At 38.5% G+C, this 19,872-nt stretch overlaps 1 long non-coding RNA gene and 1 pseudogene across 1 annotated transcript in view; one reads left to right on the top strand and one right to left on the bottom strand.

Moving 5' to 3' along the window:
- LOC145511100 (uncharacterized) overlaps positions 1 to 19,872 on the bottom strand; it is a 158,310-nt gene that overhangs the window by 22,708 nt on the left and 115,730 nt on the right. The gene's annotated exons all lie outside the window — the stretch shown is intronic.
- Positions 16,873 to 18,250, top strand: LOC145509418 (small ribosomal subunit protein eS8 pseudogene; annotated as a pseudogene).

The following is a 19,872-nucleotide window of genomic DNA, read 5'->3' as shown; positions in this document are numbered from 1 at the left end:
ATGATGGTCACAGTCCAGTTCCTACTTAACAGGTGTCTACCTCATAAAAACCACCATCATAATCAGCACTTATTGGCACCCTTATCATCTGTGTGAAGAGAGAAGCCAAGATTTAAGATTGCTTTCCCTTCTCTGTCTGACAGGATGTGTAGGAAGCTTCCCTTCAACATTTCATAATGGCTTTACGTTTTCCTTTCAACAATGTTAATTTCTAAAATGAATTTAGTGTCTAAGAAGCCATCTCTAGGGACGGTCATTGACTTCTCAAACACATAGCAAATTCATTTTAGAAAACAATATTGCTAGAAGGAAAACATGGAGCCATTATGAAAGGTTGTTTATAATGAGAATATTTCAAGGGGTACCATTTCAGATCAGCAGTTTAAAGGCAGACATATGTTCCCACCACAGGGACCAATCCAACTGCTTGAACACCAGAGGAAAATTCATTACTTAAAATCATTAAAGGATCATACTCAAACTTAATCATGATTTACAGGGTGAAATCCACAGCTTTACTCAATGCTCCTTGATTGTGATATTGGATGCTACTCAGTGGAAGGAGAATTTGTTTTCCCTTGCTAGAGTGTCGTCTTTCATATTCTATGCTTTGTGCATGGAATCTAATTCCAAAACCCACTCATTTACCACAAAATTATTTTAAACCTTCACTGACTGTATAGGTGACTATTAAAACTCATCTTTGCATAAAGTTTCATTTATAGATAAAATATTTTAGGAACATTCCACTGTGCAGTATTTATACTTGAATTTTCTCATTTTGAAAAAAAAAAAATGTTTACTGTGGTGATGATAAGAAACCATTAGCTCTGTTTAAATGACTTAGTGTGATGTTCCAATAGCAGTTGTTTTAGGCTGTTGAAGAGTTAAGGGGCAATGGACTTGAATGCATTCCAATCATTTCTATATCATATTTTCATTAACCTTTCCATTCATAAGACAGAAAGAACAAAATTACCTGCCTAGCAAAATGCATTCAAAACACATTTATATTTATTACACAGAAAATAAAAAGCAAAGAAAAATTCACAAACACCTATGCTTAAACCAGTCTTATTTCATATAGAAAGACAATAAAGAAAGAAAAAATCATGAGAACTTTCAGGATAAAATTAAAACTATAAATAATTCACATTTGTCACAATAACTTTTTAATCCATACAACTAACATTTGCTTATTGAAAATTTTCAAAAAAGGACATATTTAAAATATTTGATAATACAAAGAAAAGGTAAAACATTTTCAATGTAAAATGTACACAAACTTGTTGACTGAATTTTTTAAAGTACAGAAACATACCATTGTTTTCCAGAACACTTTGATTCATTTTATACAGTTTTGTATTCTCTCTTCATTCTTGCCTATGAACATAATTTTTAAGGATGTGAGACTGAGCATTTTCACACATATAATGTAAAAATAAAAACTAAAATAAAACTTCTATGATTTGGACTACAATTTTGACATTATTGCTGCCCCATAAAGAGAAAATAATGCATATTTATGTAATTTGAGACATAAACTTCAAAATATCTCACTTGCAAGTGAAAAAAAATAAGATATAAAATTATGTAAAAGAAGAGTCAAATGAATATCTATGTTTACGATCTCTGTTGCATATTAGAAGCGAAACTTTTCACACAATATTACTGTAGTATGCTCCTCTTTTGAATATGATGATAAGTCAAATTAACAAATTATTCCTTAAATTTTCAGGTGTTTCTTTAACCTGTGACTATTGTTTTTCCACCCCTTCTAAAGAACAAGATCTCCATTATCTACAACACACGTGACTTATGTGGAAGCTTAAATATCCAGAAAAGATTGACTTGTTTCAAGTATATGTTCTAATTTGGATGTACATTTTTAAAAAAATATCCTACTTAAACCTTCTTAAGCAAACTATAACTTGCCTAAGGATCTGAGGACTGGGACATGATCTACTTATCTTTGAAAGAACCTTACATTGAGCATCACTTTTGACTTTTAGTAGAAATCAAATAAATTATATTAATAATTTTTTGAAGAAATAAAATTATAAAAAAATTCTTTCAGAAGTTAAAGGTTGTATTCCACATGGAAACAGACAAACATTTCTGACTTTAAAGTTATTCTTAAGAGCAAGAATAGAAGCCCATTTATCAATTTTACTCTTAAATAAGCTGAAGATGCTAGTTAAAAATAAATTTTCCTGGCTCTAAAAAAAATAAAAGAATGACTCTTTCATATAGATTGTTATGTTGTGATTGGTACAGATTACCTTTCGATTTATTATTTCCCATCTCTTTTTTTTAAAAAAAGAAAGAATCTACTAAAAATATAATTTCTAATTTTTAATTCAATTTAGGAACCATAATCTGAGGACTTAGCATGTTTCTCCATTTAGTAGCTAATATGCAAAATGCTTCATAAGGTGATATCTCTATCTAATTGTCACAATACTAAATAGAGTTTAGTGTAGTGCTAAAAATGACAGTTCTTACTTGATTTCATGTACTAAAAAATACCACTTCAAAATAAAAAGAGGCTTTTGATATGAGTATTGACAGGTGAAGGTTCATAATGCACAAAGACACAAAGTGCAAACCTGTAATTAGTAGAAATTACAAATCTGAAGCATTACATTAATACCACAAAGACAGTAAGGTCACAGATAAAAAAGAAATCTTCATTTTGTGACTCACAGTTTATTCTCTTTAAACACTTTTAATTTTGCATAATTATCATCCATCTTTTCATCTGAATGCCATTTTATGCACTGCTGATCTCTGAAACTCTTCAAATGTAGAAAATATTCCAAGGCAGTTTAAAGAAAAGCGGTTTGTTATGAAACTCTTCAATTTCACTTCTTCGTGTTTGTTTTACTCTCCACCCAAGCACACCTTAAACACCGCTCTGTTCATTCCTATCGCTGCAGAATGTCCTTTGACTTCTCAAACATTATCACCTCTTGTCAACCCTGGCATGAAATAGCTTTGCAAGGTTTTTATGTTGATTTTAAGGAATTAGCAGCATCAAGCATGTTATTTATTCTGGGTTTATCTTCAGTGATATACACTGCTACCAGCAGCACTGGATTGCATCATGAATAATCTTCTCAGGATTGGCTGCTGAAGTATTATATCTTCGTCTGGATTAAGGTTGTCTATATCCTGCACCAAAATTTAGTTTTTTAGGACTTCATGTTGCTAAGTTCAGTCAATAAGAAATCTAGTTTCTCAGAATTCAAATTTACAAGGCCATCTCCCCCAAGCCAATGCAGAATATTTAGCATCTCAGTATATTATACATTTATTTACAAAGTCAAGCTCTCATCCCTATCCTGTTTGCAATAAACACACACACACACACACAACTAGACTGATAGATTTGTTATAGGTTTGTTTTCATTTCTAATGAAGAATCAGTTTAGTTCAGTCACTCAGTCGTGTCTGACTCTTTGCGACCCCATGTACTGCAGCACACCAGGCCTCCCTATCCATCACCAACTCCTGGAGCTTACTCAAACTCACGTCCATTGAGTGGGTGATGCCAGCCAACCATCTCATCCTCTGTCGTCCCCTTCTCCTCCTGCCCTCAATCTTTCCCAGCATCAGGGTCTTTTCAAATGAGTCAGCTCTTCGCATAAGGTGGCAAGAGTATTGGCGTTTCAGCTTCAACATCAGTCCTTCCAATGAACACCCAGGACTGATCTCCTTTAGGATGGACTGCTTGGATCTCCTTGCAGTCCAAGGGACTCTCAAGAGTCTTCTCCAACAACACAGTTCAAAAGCATCAATTCTTCGGCGCTCAGCTTTCTTTATAGTGCAACTCTCACATCTATACATGACCACTGGAAAAACCATAGCCTTGACTAGATGGACCTTTGTCGGCAAAGTAACGTCTCTGCTTTTTATGTGCTATCTAGGTTGGTCATAACTTTCCTTCCAAGGAGCAAGCGTCTTTTAATTTCATGGCTGCACTCACCATCTGCAGTGATTTTGAAGAATGAGAGGAGACAACTATGCAAATATATACAACTAATAATAGAATTCTGCACAATAATTTCAGCAGTGTGTATCTGACAGATGCAGTTGTAAAATCTTGAATATCAAGAAGTGAAATAAGTTTGTGGAGTAAGGGCTGGCCTAACACAACTTGAAGAGTGAAGACAGACCAAAGCAGACGTCTGGGATGCCAGAGAACTTCTGCGTCAGTGATGGCCCCGTCACAGGCTTTGCTCATTGCTCTGATTCCCTGAGAGGCCACTTTTTTCTCCACACAGCACAGGCTCTTCCGTCCAGCAGAGGTCACACATTGGCGAAGGTCAGCTATAGTTAGCTCATTCACAAATGGAGCAACAGATGTACGTCTCATTGTTCTTACAGGCAAAATTAGGAGTTGGGATTAGATCAATTATTCATAAACATTTTTGGTCAAATTTCCCACTGATAATCAGAGAAGAAATTTGGTAACTCCACAAAAGACAAAAAAGCACATATAGCATTTTAGAGGCTTAAGCCTTCTACAGAATAAAGAATTGTACAGTAGTTTGTACATTCTTTGGCATTGCCCTTCTTTAGGATTGAAATGAAAACTGACATTTTCCAGTCCTGTAGCCACTGCTGAGTTTTCCAAATTTCTGACATATTGAGTGAAGCACTTTAACAGCATCATCTTTTAGGATTTGAAATAGCTCAGCTGGAATTCCATCACCTCCACCCACTTTGTTTGTAATAATTCTTCCTAAGGCCCACTTGACTTCAAACTCCAGGATATCTGGTTCTAGGTGAGTGACCAGACCATCGTGGTTACCTAGGTCATTAAGACCATTTTGTATAATTATTCTGTGTATTCTTGCCATCTTTTCTTAATCTCTTTTACATCTGTTAAGTCCTTACCATTTCTGTCCTTTATCATGCCCATCTTTGCAGGAAATGTCCCCTTGATCCCTCCAATTTTCTTGAAGAAATTTCTATTCTTTCCCATTCTATTGTTTTCCTTTATTTCTTTGTATTGTTCCCTTAAGAAGCCTTTATTATCTCTCCTTTCTATTCTCTGGAACTCTGCAGAGGAACCAGAGATCAAATTGCCAGCATTCATTGCATCGTACAGAAAGCAAGGGAATTCCAGAAAAACATCTTCTTCATGACAACATTAAAGCCTTTGACTGTGTGGATCAAAACAAACTGTGGAAAATTCTTAAAGAGAGGGGATTACCAGACTACCTTACCTGCCTCCTGAGAAACCTGTATGTAGATCACGAAGCAACAGTTAGAACAAGTCATGGAACAATGGACTGGTTCAAATTTGGGAAAGGAGTATGAAAAGGCTGCATATTGCCACCCTGCTTATTTAACTTATATGCAGAGTACATCATGCGAAATGCCTGGATGGATGAAAAATAAGCTGGACTCAAGATTGCCAGGAGAATTATCAGGCAACCTCAGACATGCAGATGATACCACTCTAATGTCAGAAACTGAAAGGGAACTAAAGACCCTCTTTATGAAAGTGAAAGAGTGAAAAACCTGGCTTCAAACTCAACATTCAAAAATACTAAGAACATGGCATCCTGACACATAACTTCATGGCAAATACACGGGAGAAAAGTGACAGATTTTCTTTTCTTGGTCTCCAAAATCACTGTGGATGGTGACTTTGGCCATGCAATTAAAAGACAGTTGCTCTTTCCAAGGAAAGGAATGACACATCTAGACAATTATTAAAGAGCAGAGACATCACTTTGTCCACAAATGTCCATATAGTCAAAGCTATGGCTTTTCCAATAGTCATGTATGGATGTGAGAGTTGGAATATAAAGAAGGCTGAGCACCAAAGAATTGATGCTTTTGATCTGTGGTGTTGGAGAAGACTCTTAAGAGTCCCTTGGACTGCAAGGAGATCAAACCAGTCAATCCTAAAGGAAATCAGTCCTGCATATTCATTGGAAGGACTGAAGCTGAAGCTGAAACTCCAGTACTTTGGCTACCTGATGATAAGAGCTGACTCACTGGAAAAGACCTGATGCTGGGAAAGACTGAAGGCAGGAGGAGAAGCAGGCAGAGAAAGAGATGGTTGGAGGGCATCACCAACTCCAAGGACATGAGTTTGAGCAAACTCCAGGAGATAGTGAGGAACCGAGGAGTCTGGCCTACTGCAGTCTGTGGAGTTGCAAACGGTTGATGCTACTTAGCGACTGAATAACAACACAGATCCGGCATTGTATAATGTGTATCGGGATCATATTTCCCTTGCCCCAACCCATCTCTTTTCAATAATGTATATTAAGCTTCCCTTCTCATGGGCCTGGCATAAAAGTATTTGCATTTATATGTATATTCACTGAATCTTTTCTAAAAAGACTTTTCTTGCTGAGCAAATTTGTCCCTTTTTTTAAAGACTCTTTCAAAATAAGCTTTCCTAAAGCGAGTGTATAAAATTAATATCAACAGACTTCTGAAGTATGTCTTTACCTATACCTTTCAGAGCTACAAATCAGGTAATATGTTAGATAAGATTTGGTTCAAAATTGTTACAGCAGATTCAATTTACCTTTTAACCTGATATCTTTCAATATGTCCCTTTCCTTTCCTCATTCCTCCACTGATGAGTATAACAGATAACCATGCCATTGCTGTTAAATAAGAGAACATTTACTCTCAACACCACTTTCCACTCCCACTCTTAAAATTGTAATGAAGCTAAGTAACACATAAATGTAAAAGGAAAGGGAAAGCCAGGCACATCTTCTGCTTAGTGAAACAAACCTGTCTTTATTTCATATCACTATTTTCTTTCTGGTGCTTTATTTTCCTTTCCAGAAACAGCTGCTACGTGCACTATATGCTTTACCCTGTTTCTATGGCCAAGCATTTTTCAGGTCCTATAATTCTGCCTTCATTTTCTCATCCAAATATGAACATTCCCCTTCCCATGAAATGCACACAGATACTCTATTTTAGGCGCCATGGTGTGTCAATAGCATCAATCACCATTCGCACCATCGATCATGCAGCTATGAAGCAGTTGGATGACATCTGCCATAACACCCTCTGTCCTAAGATAATGCACTTGAATTCTGATGCAGAAAAATATTGGTTTGCAGACTTGTAATCAATCACAGTACCTTTTCAAGCAGGATATCTTAGAGTTGGAGCAGAGAGTTAATCACACATTCTTAGAGTATGTTTGGATGTGAATATAAGAGAGTTTCATGTTGTTGAATAATATTGAATAATTAAAATATAATTCATAACTCTCCCAACTATCAATGCCATCTAAGTTATTCCAAATAATATATTGCTTGTTCAACTTTAGTCCTTGACTCCATAACTGTTAATATTCTAGGTTTTTAAAATTATTAAATTTAAGCAAGATTCGTGACATTCTAAAATGCAAAGCATAAAGACAAAGCAATCTCATATTTAGAGTTCTCTACTCTAGTGCCATTTAGTTAATGCAGATTTTATACAGCAATATATTCCTTGTATTGTTGATGGTGACCTCTGGTATATAGAAAAATTGTAATATAGCAAAATTTAAATAAAATATGAGGGAAATTTTGTAAATGGAAACAATTAAAATAAATGAACAGTAAAATATACTTAAAGGCTTGTTTAACTTGGTTTCATTTGAGACGAAGTCATTAAATCCTATGGCAAAAGGCATGGCAACCCACTCCAGTATTCTTGCCTGGAGAATTCCATGGACAGAGAATGCTGGTGGGCTACAGTCTGTACGGTCACAAAGAGTTTGACATGGCTGAAGCAACTTAGCACGCACCCACACATTACATCCTAACCTGAAGCCCTTTAAAACCCTTGCTAGTTTTTCCAACTTCTGAAATCTCATCATTATAGCATTTGGTAAATGCATTACTGATACTTAAATGTATTTAATACAAAAGGTGCTTGCTGCAGGACTAGGAGCAAGCAAAAACACACCATTTGGGTTTCTAACAAATCTAGACATTTTGAGGGAAGAGGCTTTGTTTCTTTGGATGTGTTTATGTTCATTCACTCAGTCACGTCCAAGTCTTCGCAACCCTATGGTAGCCCGCCAGGCTTCTCTGTCCTTGGGATTCACCAGGCAAAAATACTGGAATGCGTTGCCTTGCTCTCCTCCAGGGGATCTTCCCAACCCAAGGACTGAACCCACCTCTCTCCTGTCTCCTGCATTGGCAGACAGATTCTTCACCACTAGCGCCCCCGAGGGGTTCCTGAAAAATCCAGACATTCTGAGGGAAGAGCCTTTGTCCTGGGATGGAACTCTCTCACTTCCGGGTGGCAGAGCCAGGTTTTGCCCCCAAGGGAGTGTTCATTACGTCACCCTACTCAGAGCCGAGAGTGGACACAGGGAGGCCTGCAAGGGAGAAGAGGCTTGAGTGTTTAGATGCTAGGTGAGGCAGACCTCCTTCGTCTGGGATTAGACGTTTTTAAGGCAGAGTGTGGGGTCAAGGTAGAGAAGTAAAACTGGCTAATATTATAAAAACTTTGAGAATATATCACACATATATATATGTATACACACACATATTTGAAATATTATGTGGTTTGCGGGCTATCAACTTGCGACCTCAGTTCAAATTCTGAAGTTTCCTCCGGGTGAAAAATATGCGCCCTCTGCTTTCATGGGCTATGTGCTCAGCTGCTCAGTCGCGTCGACTCTTCGCGGCCCTCTGGACTTGTAGCTCGCCGCCGAGTGTCTCTGTCCATACGACTTTTCAGGCAAAAATACTGCAGTGGGCTGCCATTTCCTTCTCCAGGGGATCGTCCCCACCCAGGAAGCTCACACCCGCGTCTGTGTCCCCCGCATTGCAGGCAGATCCTTCACCGTTGAGCCATCGGGGAGCCCCCTTTCTGCTTTGGTATTTAGCTTTGACTTCATGGATTGAGTAATATTTACTGAATAATGGCTAAATGATTGTCGTTAACTTCATATGGTTCATAACTGTCTATCTCCATTCCTTCCCATTTTTTCTTCCCTTACAAATCTCCTTCTCTCAATAATGTCCACCTAATAACCTTCTTAAACTGGACAGATCTTTCAAGGCCTTTTTTAAGTGCTACCAGCTCCGTGAATTTTCCTAGTTTTCTATGAAGAGAATGAACTTTTTTTTTCCTTTCTGTGCTTCCATCTTTTTTATTATTTACTTTCAAACTCTTCCTTTATTTATACTATTCTGCCCCTTTATACTATTCTGCTATTATACACTCAGAAAAATCTTTATATTGGGCCAACTGCTTGGACAAGATTCAAAAATCTTCCTTAATAAAGTATTTTTGTGGTTTGTGAGGTTACAATGAGGAATCCATTTAATATACAGAGCTTTGAACCCTTCTGCTCACACATACACACATCAATTCTACTTTCAACATAATACCCTCTGCTTTAATCTTATCTAGTCGGAGAATGAAGTGATCCAATTAATCAAATATTTTGTGCTTTATATATATATATATATGATAAATAAAAAATACACATACTTATATGCATTTATGTAAATATACACATATTTATAGATAAATTGACACGTGAATCAATGCAAGGACAGCTTGATGTCCTTCTTGACTCTGTCCTTACAAAACTGAAGTATTATAAATTCTAGTCATTTAAAAAGTAGGCAAAAAATATGCATTCTGAAATTTCCACTGGGAAATTTATTCAATAACATATTTAACATATTGATTTGCTTTTATTCATTCAAACTACAAGAATTGATGCTATCCCTTTCATGTGCCTGGCACAGAATTAAATGCCAAGGGACACTGCAAGGCATACATCAGCAAGATATAAATATTTAGAGTGGTAGTTCTCACCTGGGAAATTCTTTGGCCCCCAGGGATCATTTGAAAGGTCTGGAGATATTTCCTAAAGTAATTCGGGTAGGGTCCGATTGGATGGAGGCCAGCAATGCTGTTAAACATCTTACAGTACACAGGGAAGGCCCCCAAAACAAGGAACTATCTGGCCCCAAACTGTCAATAGGGCTGAGACTGAGAGATTCTAATTTAGAAGGATCATGAAGGAATATGATCAATACTGTGCTTTTTTTGGTTCTGAAATGGTACAAGGAAGATGTCGTCACCTCTACTATAGGCAGTCATGGAAGGCTGAAAGAAGAGAAACACAAAGATTGTGGCTTTCAGTATGTTTGCCAAGAAAACAACATGATGGAAGGACGTGGTACTTCCAGAGGAGAAAAGGAACATGCAGAAAGGCACAGACAAGAACTCTAGTGTGGCTGGAGTATGTGATGGTTAAGATTATGCGGTATAACGCTAGAGAGTGGGAGACAGATCACTTCAAATGAGGTGAGAAATATTCTCCTTAGTATGATAGACTCATACACAGGTATATGACTTGGAGTCCTTAGATGTCATACTCGAGAACAGATTGTATTCTAGACAATAGGAGAGTCATTGAATGATTGGTTTAACAATGGATTATAATAATGAAATATGCAATGTTTTTACAAAAAAATTGCAAGAGAACCTAGAGAGTATGTTGGGGTGGAGTGACACTGGACATTCAGAGAGCAGAGTATATTTTGCAATGAAACCTAAGAGAAAGCATTCAAACCAAGAACTCAGAAGTGAGAATGAAGTTAAATAAGCGACTTAAGGAGTAATTAGGAAGATGACTGAAAGTGCTCTGCAAAGATCATCTACGAGAAGTAGAAGTTAGTAAAGAGCGACACTTAAGGTTCTAGCTTGTCCTCCTAATTGCAATATAAAGTAACCTTGGAAGTAGAGTTTGGGATAAGATTAATACACTGGTGTCAGTGAATTACAAGTTGAAATTGTGATTTCTGGACAACATTCAAGTGGAAGTATCCATTACGTTTTTGCATGTGGAATTTGGAAAGTAGTTCTCGGTGGGAGACGTTGATTTGAGAATTATCAGAATATAGACAGACATGAGACCCATAGAATGGATCCACTTATCTGAGGGAAATAGAGAGAATGAAAATACAAAAGAACCCAGATGAAGTCCAACAAGGTGATTGGGCTAGCCTCTAGGAATCTAAACTATTAAGAAGACAAAGGAAGGGTTAGTTAAAAAAGAGAAAAAACTTGTTAAATGATTCAAGAGAGTATGGTATCAGCAGGATAAGCAAGTTATGTTTGACAACTTTTCATTAAATACATTTTTAACAAAAGAATGTTAACTACAAATTAATAAAAAAATATGATTTGAGAACACACTTGTGATATTCTATACTTATATTCAGGAGATGAATAAAAAGTGTAGCCACCTCTGTGCTAAGGCAGAGAAAGAGACATATGTCCTGTGCATAACGGGTGCTCAGTAAAGACTTTTGAAATGCAAAGGTATCTATAAAACACCTGAGAGGCGAAGCAAAGCCATGTAATGCCAAATAAAGGAGAGTGTGACTGACAGAGAAGCTAGGTCAGCTGTGGCAGAGGATAAACCAACCTTCTACCAGAAACCACTCCACAAATATGTTTTCAATTTGTGAACAGCAAAATTATCCTGGAAACAGAAGGAGAAGCTTGTTAGCATAGGAGGAAAAAAAAAAGTAGATAAAGTATGTTTATCTCTTCTTGCTTCTTTTGGAAGGGCAGGTGGCTTGGATTTTTTTCTATGTTATATAGGTTAGCAAGTAATATTTCACTTTAGTTTACTTTTTTGATAATATATAGTTTGTTGGAAATTAAAGCAATCTCTTTCAAGAGGTGCCTTCAAATTCCAAGATTAAATAACAGAATGCATACCTTTCAAATCCTGAGATATTTCTATCATTTACCTTATTGACCTTGATCTTTCTAGGATGAAAAGTAGTTTGCGGTTTGTTTTTGTTGTGTTTCATACCCTCAAATGTCAGTGCCTTCCATTAAACTTTGGAAGGCATTTTTTTCCTCCTAAACCATCCTTTCAGGAACTTGGTTTATTTATGCTTTCTTCTCTAACCTTCACTTTCAAAATCAACTTCTGGAAAAATAATGTAAGTCTCATACTATAGTGTTAATTCAAGATGGTAATATACTAATTAATCAATATATCAGTTAACTATAACTGTCAGATGTGCTCAGTCAACAAGTGTGTCTAATTTCTTGTGTTTAAGGTACCAATGAAACTGTTATTTGGATAAGTGATAATGAATAAGAATGAGTTTTGAACACTGAAGTCACACTATGTAGTAGTTTTCCTTGGTATAGAGGTTTTGAAATAAAATCCTCTTCCTTTCCAGTTCAGAAGGTGACTATGTAATTACGTTTCTCTTTTCAGAAAGCAAGTAGTTCCAACTTAAATGGATACACTTAACGAGAAGCTATCTAATGTTTTACTGTGTTAATAGAAACATAGGTTATTCCTCTCTGCTCCAGAACTTTCCTTATGCATTTTGATCTCCCATATTCCCTTTAATCCAACTACACCCACACACTCACACACACACTCACACACACACACACATACACACACACACACACCCACACACACACCCCTGTGGGAAGAGTTCTCTTGATCTTCTCTTATAGACAGGCGAAGACCTTTAAGAAGTCATTTATCCCCTGCCCTTCATTCAAAGAAATGTAATCTAGCTTTGAACAATTTTGAGTATTATGTATACATTTACTGTGCAAAATTATGTTTTATTATAAATATGAGTATTTTCATATGTATTTATGGTACATTTGCTTTCTTTAACCCAAATATTTTAAGTAGTAAATAGATTTAGGATAAATCTATTTAGATTTCAATACATCTATCCTATTTGCTGGAGCAGAAAATGGCAACCCACTCTAGTATCCTTGCCTGGAAAATCTCATGGACAGAGGAGCCTGGTGGGCTGCAGTCCGTGGGGTCACAAAGAGTCCGGCACGACTGAGTGACTAACACTTATACTTACTCTATTTGCTAGCTGAAGTTACTGTTAATTTGCTTTTAAGTATATATTGTTTTTAAGAAAAATGTCCCTTTTCTGTATAAGATTTATTTTTACATTTGATAATAGGGTTTTTATTTTTTCAGCGAGTATAGCTAGGTGTCCAGAGAAGGCAATGACATCCCACTCCAGTACTCTTGCCTGGAAAATCCCATGGACGGAGGAGCCTGGTAGGCTGCAGTACATGGGTCGTGAAGAGTTGCACACGACTGAGCGACTTCACTTTCACTTTTCACTTTCATGCATTGGAGAAGGAAATGGCAACCCACTCCAGTGTTCTTGCCTGGAGAATCCCAGGGACGGCGGAGCCTGGTGGGCTGCCGTCTATGGGGTCGCATAGAGTCGGATGCGACTGAAGCGACTTAGCAGCAGCAGCATACCTAGGTGTCATCTATAGTATCAGTTCAGTTCAGTCGCTCAGTCGTGTCCGACTCTTTGTGACCCCATGAATCGCAGCACACCAGGCCTCCCTGTCCATCACCAACTCCCGGAGTTTACCCAAACCCATGTCCATCGAGTCAGTGATGCCATCCAACCATCTCATCCTCTGTCATCCCCTTCTCCTCCTGCCTCCAATCCTACCCAGCATTAGGGTCTTTTCCAATGAGTCAACACTTCGCATGAGGTGGCCAAAGTATTGGAGTTTCAGCTTCAACATCAGTCCTTTCAATGAATATTCAGGACTGATTTCCTTTAGGATGGACTGGTTGGATCTCCTTGCAGTCCAAGGGACTCTCAAGAGTCTTCTCCACCACCATAGTTCAAAAGCATCAATTCTGCGGTGCTCAGCTTTCTTCACCATCCAACTCTCACATCCATACATGACCACTGGAAAAATCATAGCCTTGACTAGATGGACTTTTCCCCTCTATCCAATTCCCTAGGTTAGAATTTGCTAATAAATAGTTTTAAAATAATTTGTAAATGTATTTAAAAAAAAAACCTCTCACATTATATCAGTTCACTAATAACCCATCTTTTTTAACCCCCAATTCATTTTTCTCTCTCCTGTTGTTCGGTCTTCCTTCCCCTCGTTCTTTCCCTTCTTGCTTTCTCCAAGTGCTTACTAAGGTACACTGTGTGCACAGTGACATATATGTGCTTCAGATTCCCACTGCTGCTATAACAAATTAACAAAATCTAATTACTTAAGGCAACACATATTCAGTATCGTGCAGTTCTGGGGTTTGGAAGTCCTAGTAACACGGTGTCATAAGCAAGGCTGCATTTCTTCTGAAGTCTCTAAGGGGGGCATCTCCTTGCCTTTTCCCGCTCCCAGAGTCTACCTGAATCTATCCTTGGCTCGTGGCATCTTCTTCGGTCTCCAAAGCCAACAAGGTAGCAGTTTTAAATATCTCTCTCTCCTCCATACCCTTTTCATTTCTACCTGTCTGACTCTATTTTCTTGTCTCTTCTCTTATCTGGACCTTTGTAACTATATCAGACCCATATGTATAATCCAGGAAAATCATTTCAACTCAAAATCACCAGTGTAATCACATCTGCAAAGTCTTTTTCTACCAAGAGTCACAGATTCTGGGCACACATCTTTGAGGAGCCATAATTTTGTTTACCACAACACACACTTTATAACTCTTTAAAATATAAAAGTTATAGCAAAATTTTGAAAATGCTGATATATTTGTAAGCATACACAAACTGTGGAAAATTCTGAAGGAGATGGAAATACCAGACGACCTGATCTGCCTCTTGAGAAACCTGTATGCAGGTCAGAAAGCAACAGTTAGAACTGGACATGGGACAACAGACTGGTTCCAAATAGGAAAAGGAGTACGTCAAGGCTATATTGTCACCCTGCTTATTTAACTTATATGCAGAATACATCATGACAAACGCTGGGCTGGAGGAAGCACAAGCTGGAATCAAGATTGCCGGGAGAAATATCAATAACCTCAGATATGCAGATGATGCCACCCTTATGGCAGAAAGTGAAGAAGAACTCAAGAGCCTCTTGATGAAAGTGAAAGAGGAGAGTGAAAAAGTTGGCTTAAAGCTCAACATTCAGAAAACTAAGATCATGGAATCCAGTCCTATCACTTCATGGCAGATAGATGGGAAAACAGTGGAAACAGTGGCTGACTTTTTTGGGGGGGGGCTCCAAAATCACTGCTGATGGTGACTGCAGCCATGAAATTAAAAGACACTTATTCCTTGGAAGGAAGGTTATGACAAACCTAGACAGCATATTAAAAAGCAGACACATTACTTTGTCAACAAATGTCCGTCTAGTCAAGGCTATGGTTTTTCCAGTGGTCATGTATAGATGTGAGAGTTGGACGGTGAAGAAAGCTGAGTGCCAAAGAAGAACTGATGCTTTTGAACTGTGGTGTGGGAGAAGACTCTTGAGAGTCCCTTTAACTACAAGGAGATCCAGCCAGTCCATCCTAAAGCAGATCAATCCTGGGTGTTCATTGGAAGGACTGATGTTGAAGCTGAAACTCCAATACTTTGGCCACCTGATGCAAAGAACTGACTCATTGGAAAAGACCCTGATGCTGGGAAAGATTGAAGGCAGGAGGAGAAGGGGACGGCAGAGGATGAGATGGTTAGATGCCATCACTGACTCAATGGACATGAGTTTGGGTGGACTCCGGGAGTTGGTGATGGACAGGGAGGCCTGGCATGCTGTGGTTTATGGGGTCACAAAGAGTCAGACACGACTGAGCGGCTGGACTGAACTGAACTGATGCTTATATGTTGATTCACACATATTTTATATATATCATATGTTCAAATAAGTAACTCAAGTTGGTATGTGTTGAGTAAGATAACTGATGTACTTTTAATGCTTCATACATTTTAAAGCTTTTATTCAAAAATTGTACTTGAGCACATGAAAAGATGTTCAACGTCACTAATTATTAGAGAAATTCAAGTCAAAACTACAATGAGGTATCACCTCACACCAGTCGGAATAGCCATCATCATAAAGACTACAAACAATGAATGCTGGAGAGGGTGTGGAGAAAAGGGAACCCTCTTACACTGTTGGTAGGAATGTAAATTGATAACAGCCACTGTGGAGAACAGTATAAAGGTTCCTTAAAAAACTAAAAATAAAACTGCCACATGACCCAGCAATTCCACTCATGAACATATATCCAGAGAAATCCATACTGGAAAATGTACATGCACCCCAACATTCATTGCAGCACTGTTTACAACAGCCAAGACTTGGAAGAGACCTACTTGTCCAATGACAGAGAAACGGATAAAGAAGTTGTGATACATCTATGCAATGGAATATTCCTCAGCCATACAAGAATGAAATAATGCCATTTGCAGCAACACGGATAGACCTATAGATTATAATACTAAATAAAAAGTCAGAGAAAGATAAATATCATATGATATCATTTATATTTGGAATCTATAAAGAAAAGATACAAATGAAGTAACTTTCAAAACAGAAACTGACTCATAGACTTTGCAAACAAACTTATGGTTGCCAAAGTGGAAAGATGGGGGGAGTGATAAGTAAGGAGTTTGAAATTAACAAATTCACACTACTATGTATAAAATAGATAATCAACAAGGACCTACTGTATAGGACAGGGAAGTCTACTCAATATTCTGCAATTACCTATATGGAAAAGAATCTGAAAAAGGTTGGAGACACATACATATATGAATGAACCACTTTGCTGTACACCTGAAACTAACACAACAGTGTTAAAAAAATATAGTATTAAAAAAAATTGTCATTTGTAGCTACCTTAAAAGCTCATATATTTCCTGATATCAGAAGTAATTTTTCTTTGATTTTGCATGCAACCAATTACATTCTCATACACTATTCTTAATAAAGATTCTAGTTAATAAGGCTTTTTGGCTAACAAATTCAGTGATTCAAGTGGTCTATTCCTTATATTGATATATAAGGAATGTGGTATAAAAGTCCTGCTACAGCCACGCCAGTTCTAGCCAGCGCCAAGCAATGGGCATCTCTCAGGACAAATGGCACAAGCCTCAGAAGACCCAGGGCAAGAGAAAGCCCTACCAAAAAATATGAACTGGGACTTCCCGCTGCCAACACAAACATTGACCCCGCTGCATATACTGCAGCCCATAGGGTCGCTAAGAGTCGTCTATGAGCAACTTCACTTTCACTTTTCCCTTTCATGCACTGGAGAAGGAAATGGCAACCCACTCCAGTGTTCTTGCCTGGAGAATCCCAGGGATGGCGGAGCCTGGTGGGCTGCTGTCTATGGGGTCGCACAGAGTCGGACACAACTGAAGCGACTTAGCAGCAGCAGCAGCAGCATATACACAGTCCCTGTGCAGGAGGCAGCAAGTACCCGGCCTTGAGGTTGGACATGGGGAACTTCCGGGGCTCCCAGTGCTGTACACACCAGATAAGATCATGGATGTTGTCTGTAACGCATCCAACAATGGACTGGTCCACATCAAGACCGTGGGGAAGAAGTGCATTGTACTCATGGACCGCACATCTTACCGACAGTGGTACAAGTCCCACCCTGCACTGCCTCTGGGGGCCACGGAGGGGGCCAGGCTGACTCCCGAGGAGGAAGAGTTTAAACAAGAGATGATCAAAGAAAATGCAAAAGAAATACCATGAAAGGAAAAAGAACGCCACAATTAGGAGTCTTCCAGAGGAGCAGTTTCAGCCAGGCAAGCTTCTTGCCTGCATTGCTTCAAGACCAGGCCGGTGTGGCCCAGCAGAGGGCCGGTGTGGGCCGGTGTGGGCCGGTGTGGGCCGGTGAGGGCCGGTGTGGGCCGGTGTGGGCCGGTGTGGGCCGGTGAGGGCCGGTGTGGGCCGGTGTGGGCCGGTGAGGGCCGGTGTGGGCCGGTGTGGGCCGGTGAGGGCCGGTGTGGGCCGGTGTGGGCCGGTGAGGGCCGGTGTGGGCCGGTGTGGGCCGGTGTGGGCCGGTGAGGGCCGGTGTGGGCCGGTGTGGGCCGGTGTGGCCCAGCAGAGGGCCATGTGTTTGTTAGAGGGCCATGTGGCCCAGCAGAGGGCCGGTGTGGGCCGGTGTGGGCCGGTGTGGCCCAGCAGAGGGCCATGTGTTAGAGGGCCATGTGGCCCAGCAGAGGGCCGGTGTGGGCCGGTGTGGGCCGGTGAGGGCCGGTGTGGCCCAGCAGAGGGCCATGTGTTAGAGGGGAAGGAGCTGGAATTCTATTTGAGGAAGATCAAGGCCCAGAAAGGCCAAGAAACCCTCTTCCCTCCTGTCTTAGCTCATGCAATAAAGGCATTTACCGTTCTAAAGGAAAAAAAAAGTCTTGCTACAGCCAAGAAAAATTACATTAATCACTTCACCTCTATATATCAGATCTATTACTCTAATCTAGCAGATTAAATTTATGTCAGAAGAAGAGCTTTCAACCCCAAACCTAAAGTCTAACAATTTAAATAGCCGTGCCAAGCTTTTCTTTAGTGAATATGGATGTAGTTAACGGACCAACTTCTGCCATGAAAATTTATGATCGTACACCTAATTCAATTTGATTTAAACCACTTAACACTGTGTAGTGAACAGAACACTGGTCTAGATCAGATTGATATCGGCTTACACTCTGGCTTGGTTGCCCCAGTAGACTATGGCTTTTGGCTCATCTCTTGCGTTCTCTAAGTTTTCGTGTTTTCATGTGTAAGATGGAAATAATAACATTTATTCCTATAATTCTTACAACAGTGGCTCCCTGATACAAAGGATTCTAAGTAAATGATGGCAGGTTTTAGCACAACCATCTTTAAAAGAAAAAAGAACAAATCATGGAACAAGTCATTAAGTCATGAGCATAATCAAAGGAAAATGAAAATAAAAAATTAAGAGTTAGAGATATGCTTTACCACATATGAAAGAAAGAAACTTGGCCAAGTAGTCAGGTAAGGTACTAGGTAAATTTCTAATAATACACAAGTTTGTCTCTATAGAGACATCAGGTTCAGTTTTAAAATGTACTTACACTTGCCAGATATTAATCTACTTTAGCATTCATTTTTAAGAAATTCGTGGGTTCCCCCCCTTTTTTATCATATTATTTGTTCAAGCTATTTTGATTCTTTTCTTCTTTTTGTAAACATCTTTTTTTATCATAGTCTTTTTTATGATGCTATGCCTTGGACCAGTCAAGCAAGATCACTACAAAATTCAAAACTTGGTGCTCATTTGATCTTTGTTTTATATATACAATAAAATTTTATATAATACTATATATATATAATATTCAATCCTACAACTTTATATTTTCCTTGTACCACTACAAAGAAATACATCTCATTCTTTTTATCCAGAATACAATATTATATATAATATTATATATAACACATGCTATATAAAACAACATAAATATTATCCTTATAGGTAATGTTAACATAAAGTTAAATATTTACATAAATTAAAGAATTATATTTTTATTTATAAAGTTAACTTATAAAATGGACACAAACATAAACAGGCACATACCTACAGTGATATTGAAATAATGACTATTAAAATATCTTCCCAGATGATATCCTTGCTATCTGCCTTCTTATCTAGCTTATCTATTTTCTAATCTAATCTATTTTCAGATTGTCAAGATAGTAATCCTTCTAACCAGGCATGTTTGATTGTTTCCTTTTGTTCTAAAATGTCAAGTGGAAGTCCGTTTTGTCTAGGAGGATATAGTGGGATACCTCAGGGGCAGGATCTATGAGGACCTTTGTAACCGGCCCTTCTGAACTCTCCAGAGTAATCCCTAGGCCTCATCACTAGTCTCATCAGTCAGATCCTGAACGCTTTGTGGTGTTCTTTTCCCCTTACAGTCACTTGGATGGCTTCTCTCTATTTGGTTGACCTTCTATACTGAATATGCCCTCTAACTACCTGGCATAATTTTCATGTATCTATAATTTTATTTCACAATTCTAGTCTCCTGGAGAGCTTTTCTTATTCATTTAACCAGTATTCATTACTCTCCCTTTGTGCCTTCAGGT

This window comes from Giraffa tippelskirchi, chromosome 6 (assembly GCF_054371585.1).
Source record: "Giraffa tippelskirchi isolate mGirTip1 chromosome 6, T2T-mGirTip1v1.2.pri, whole genome shotgun sequence".
Classification (NCBI taxonomy): Eukaryota; Metazoa; Chordata; class Mammalia; order Artiodactyla; family Giraffidae; genus Giraffa; species Giraffa tippelskirchi.
Note: the sequence above shows the minus strand (reverse complement) of the source record. Positions and strands in the feature narration are given on the sequence as shown.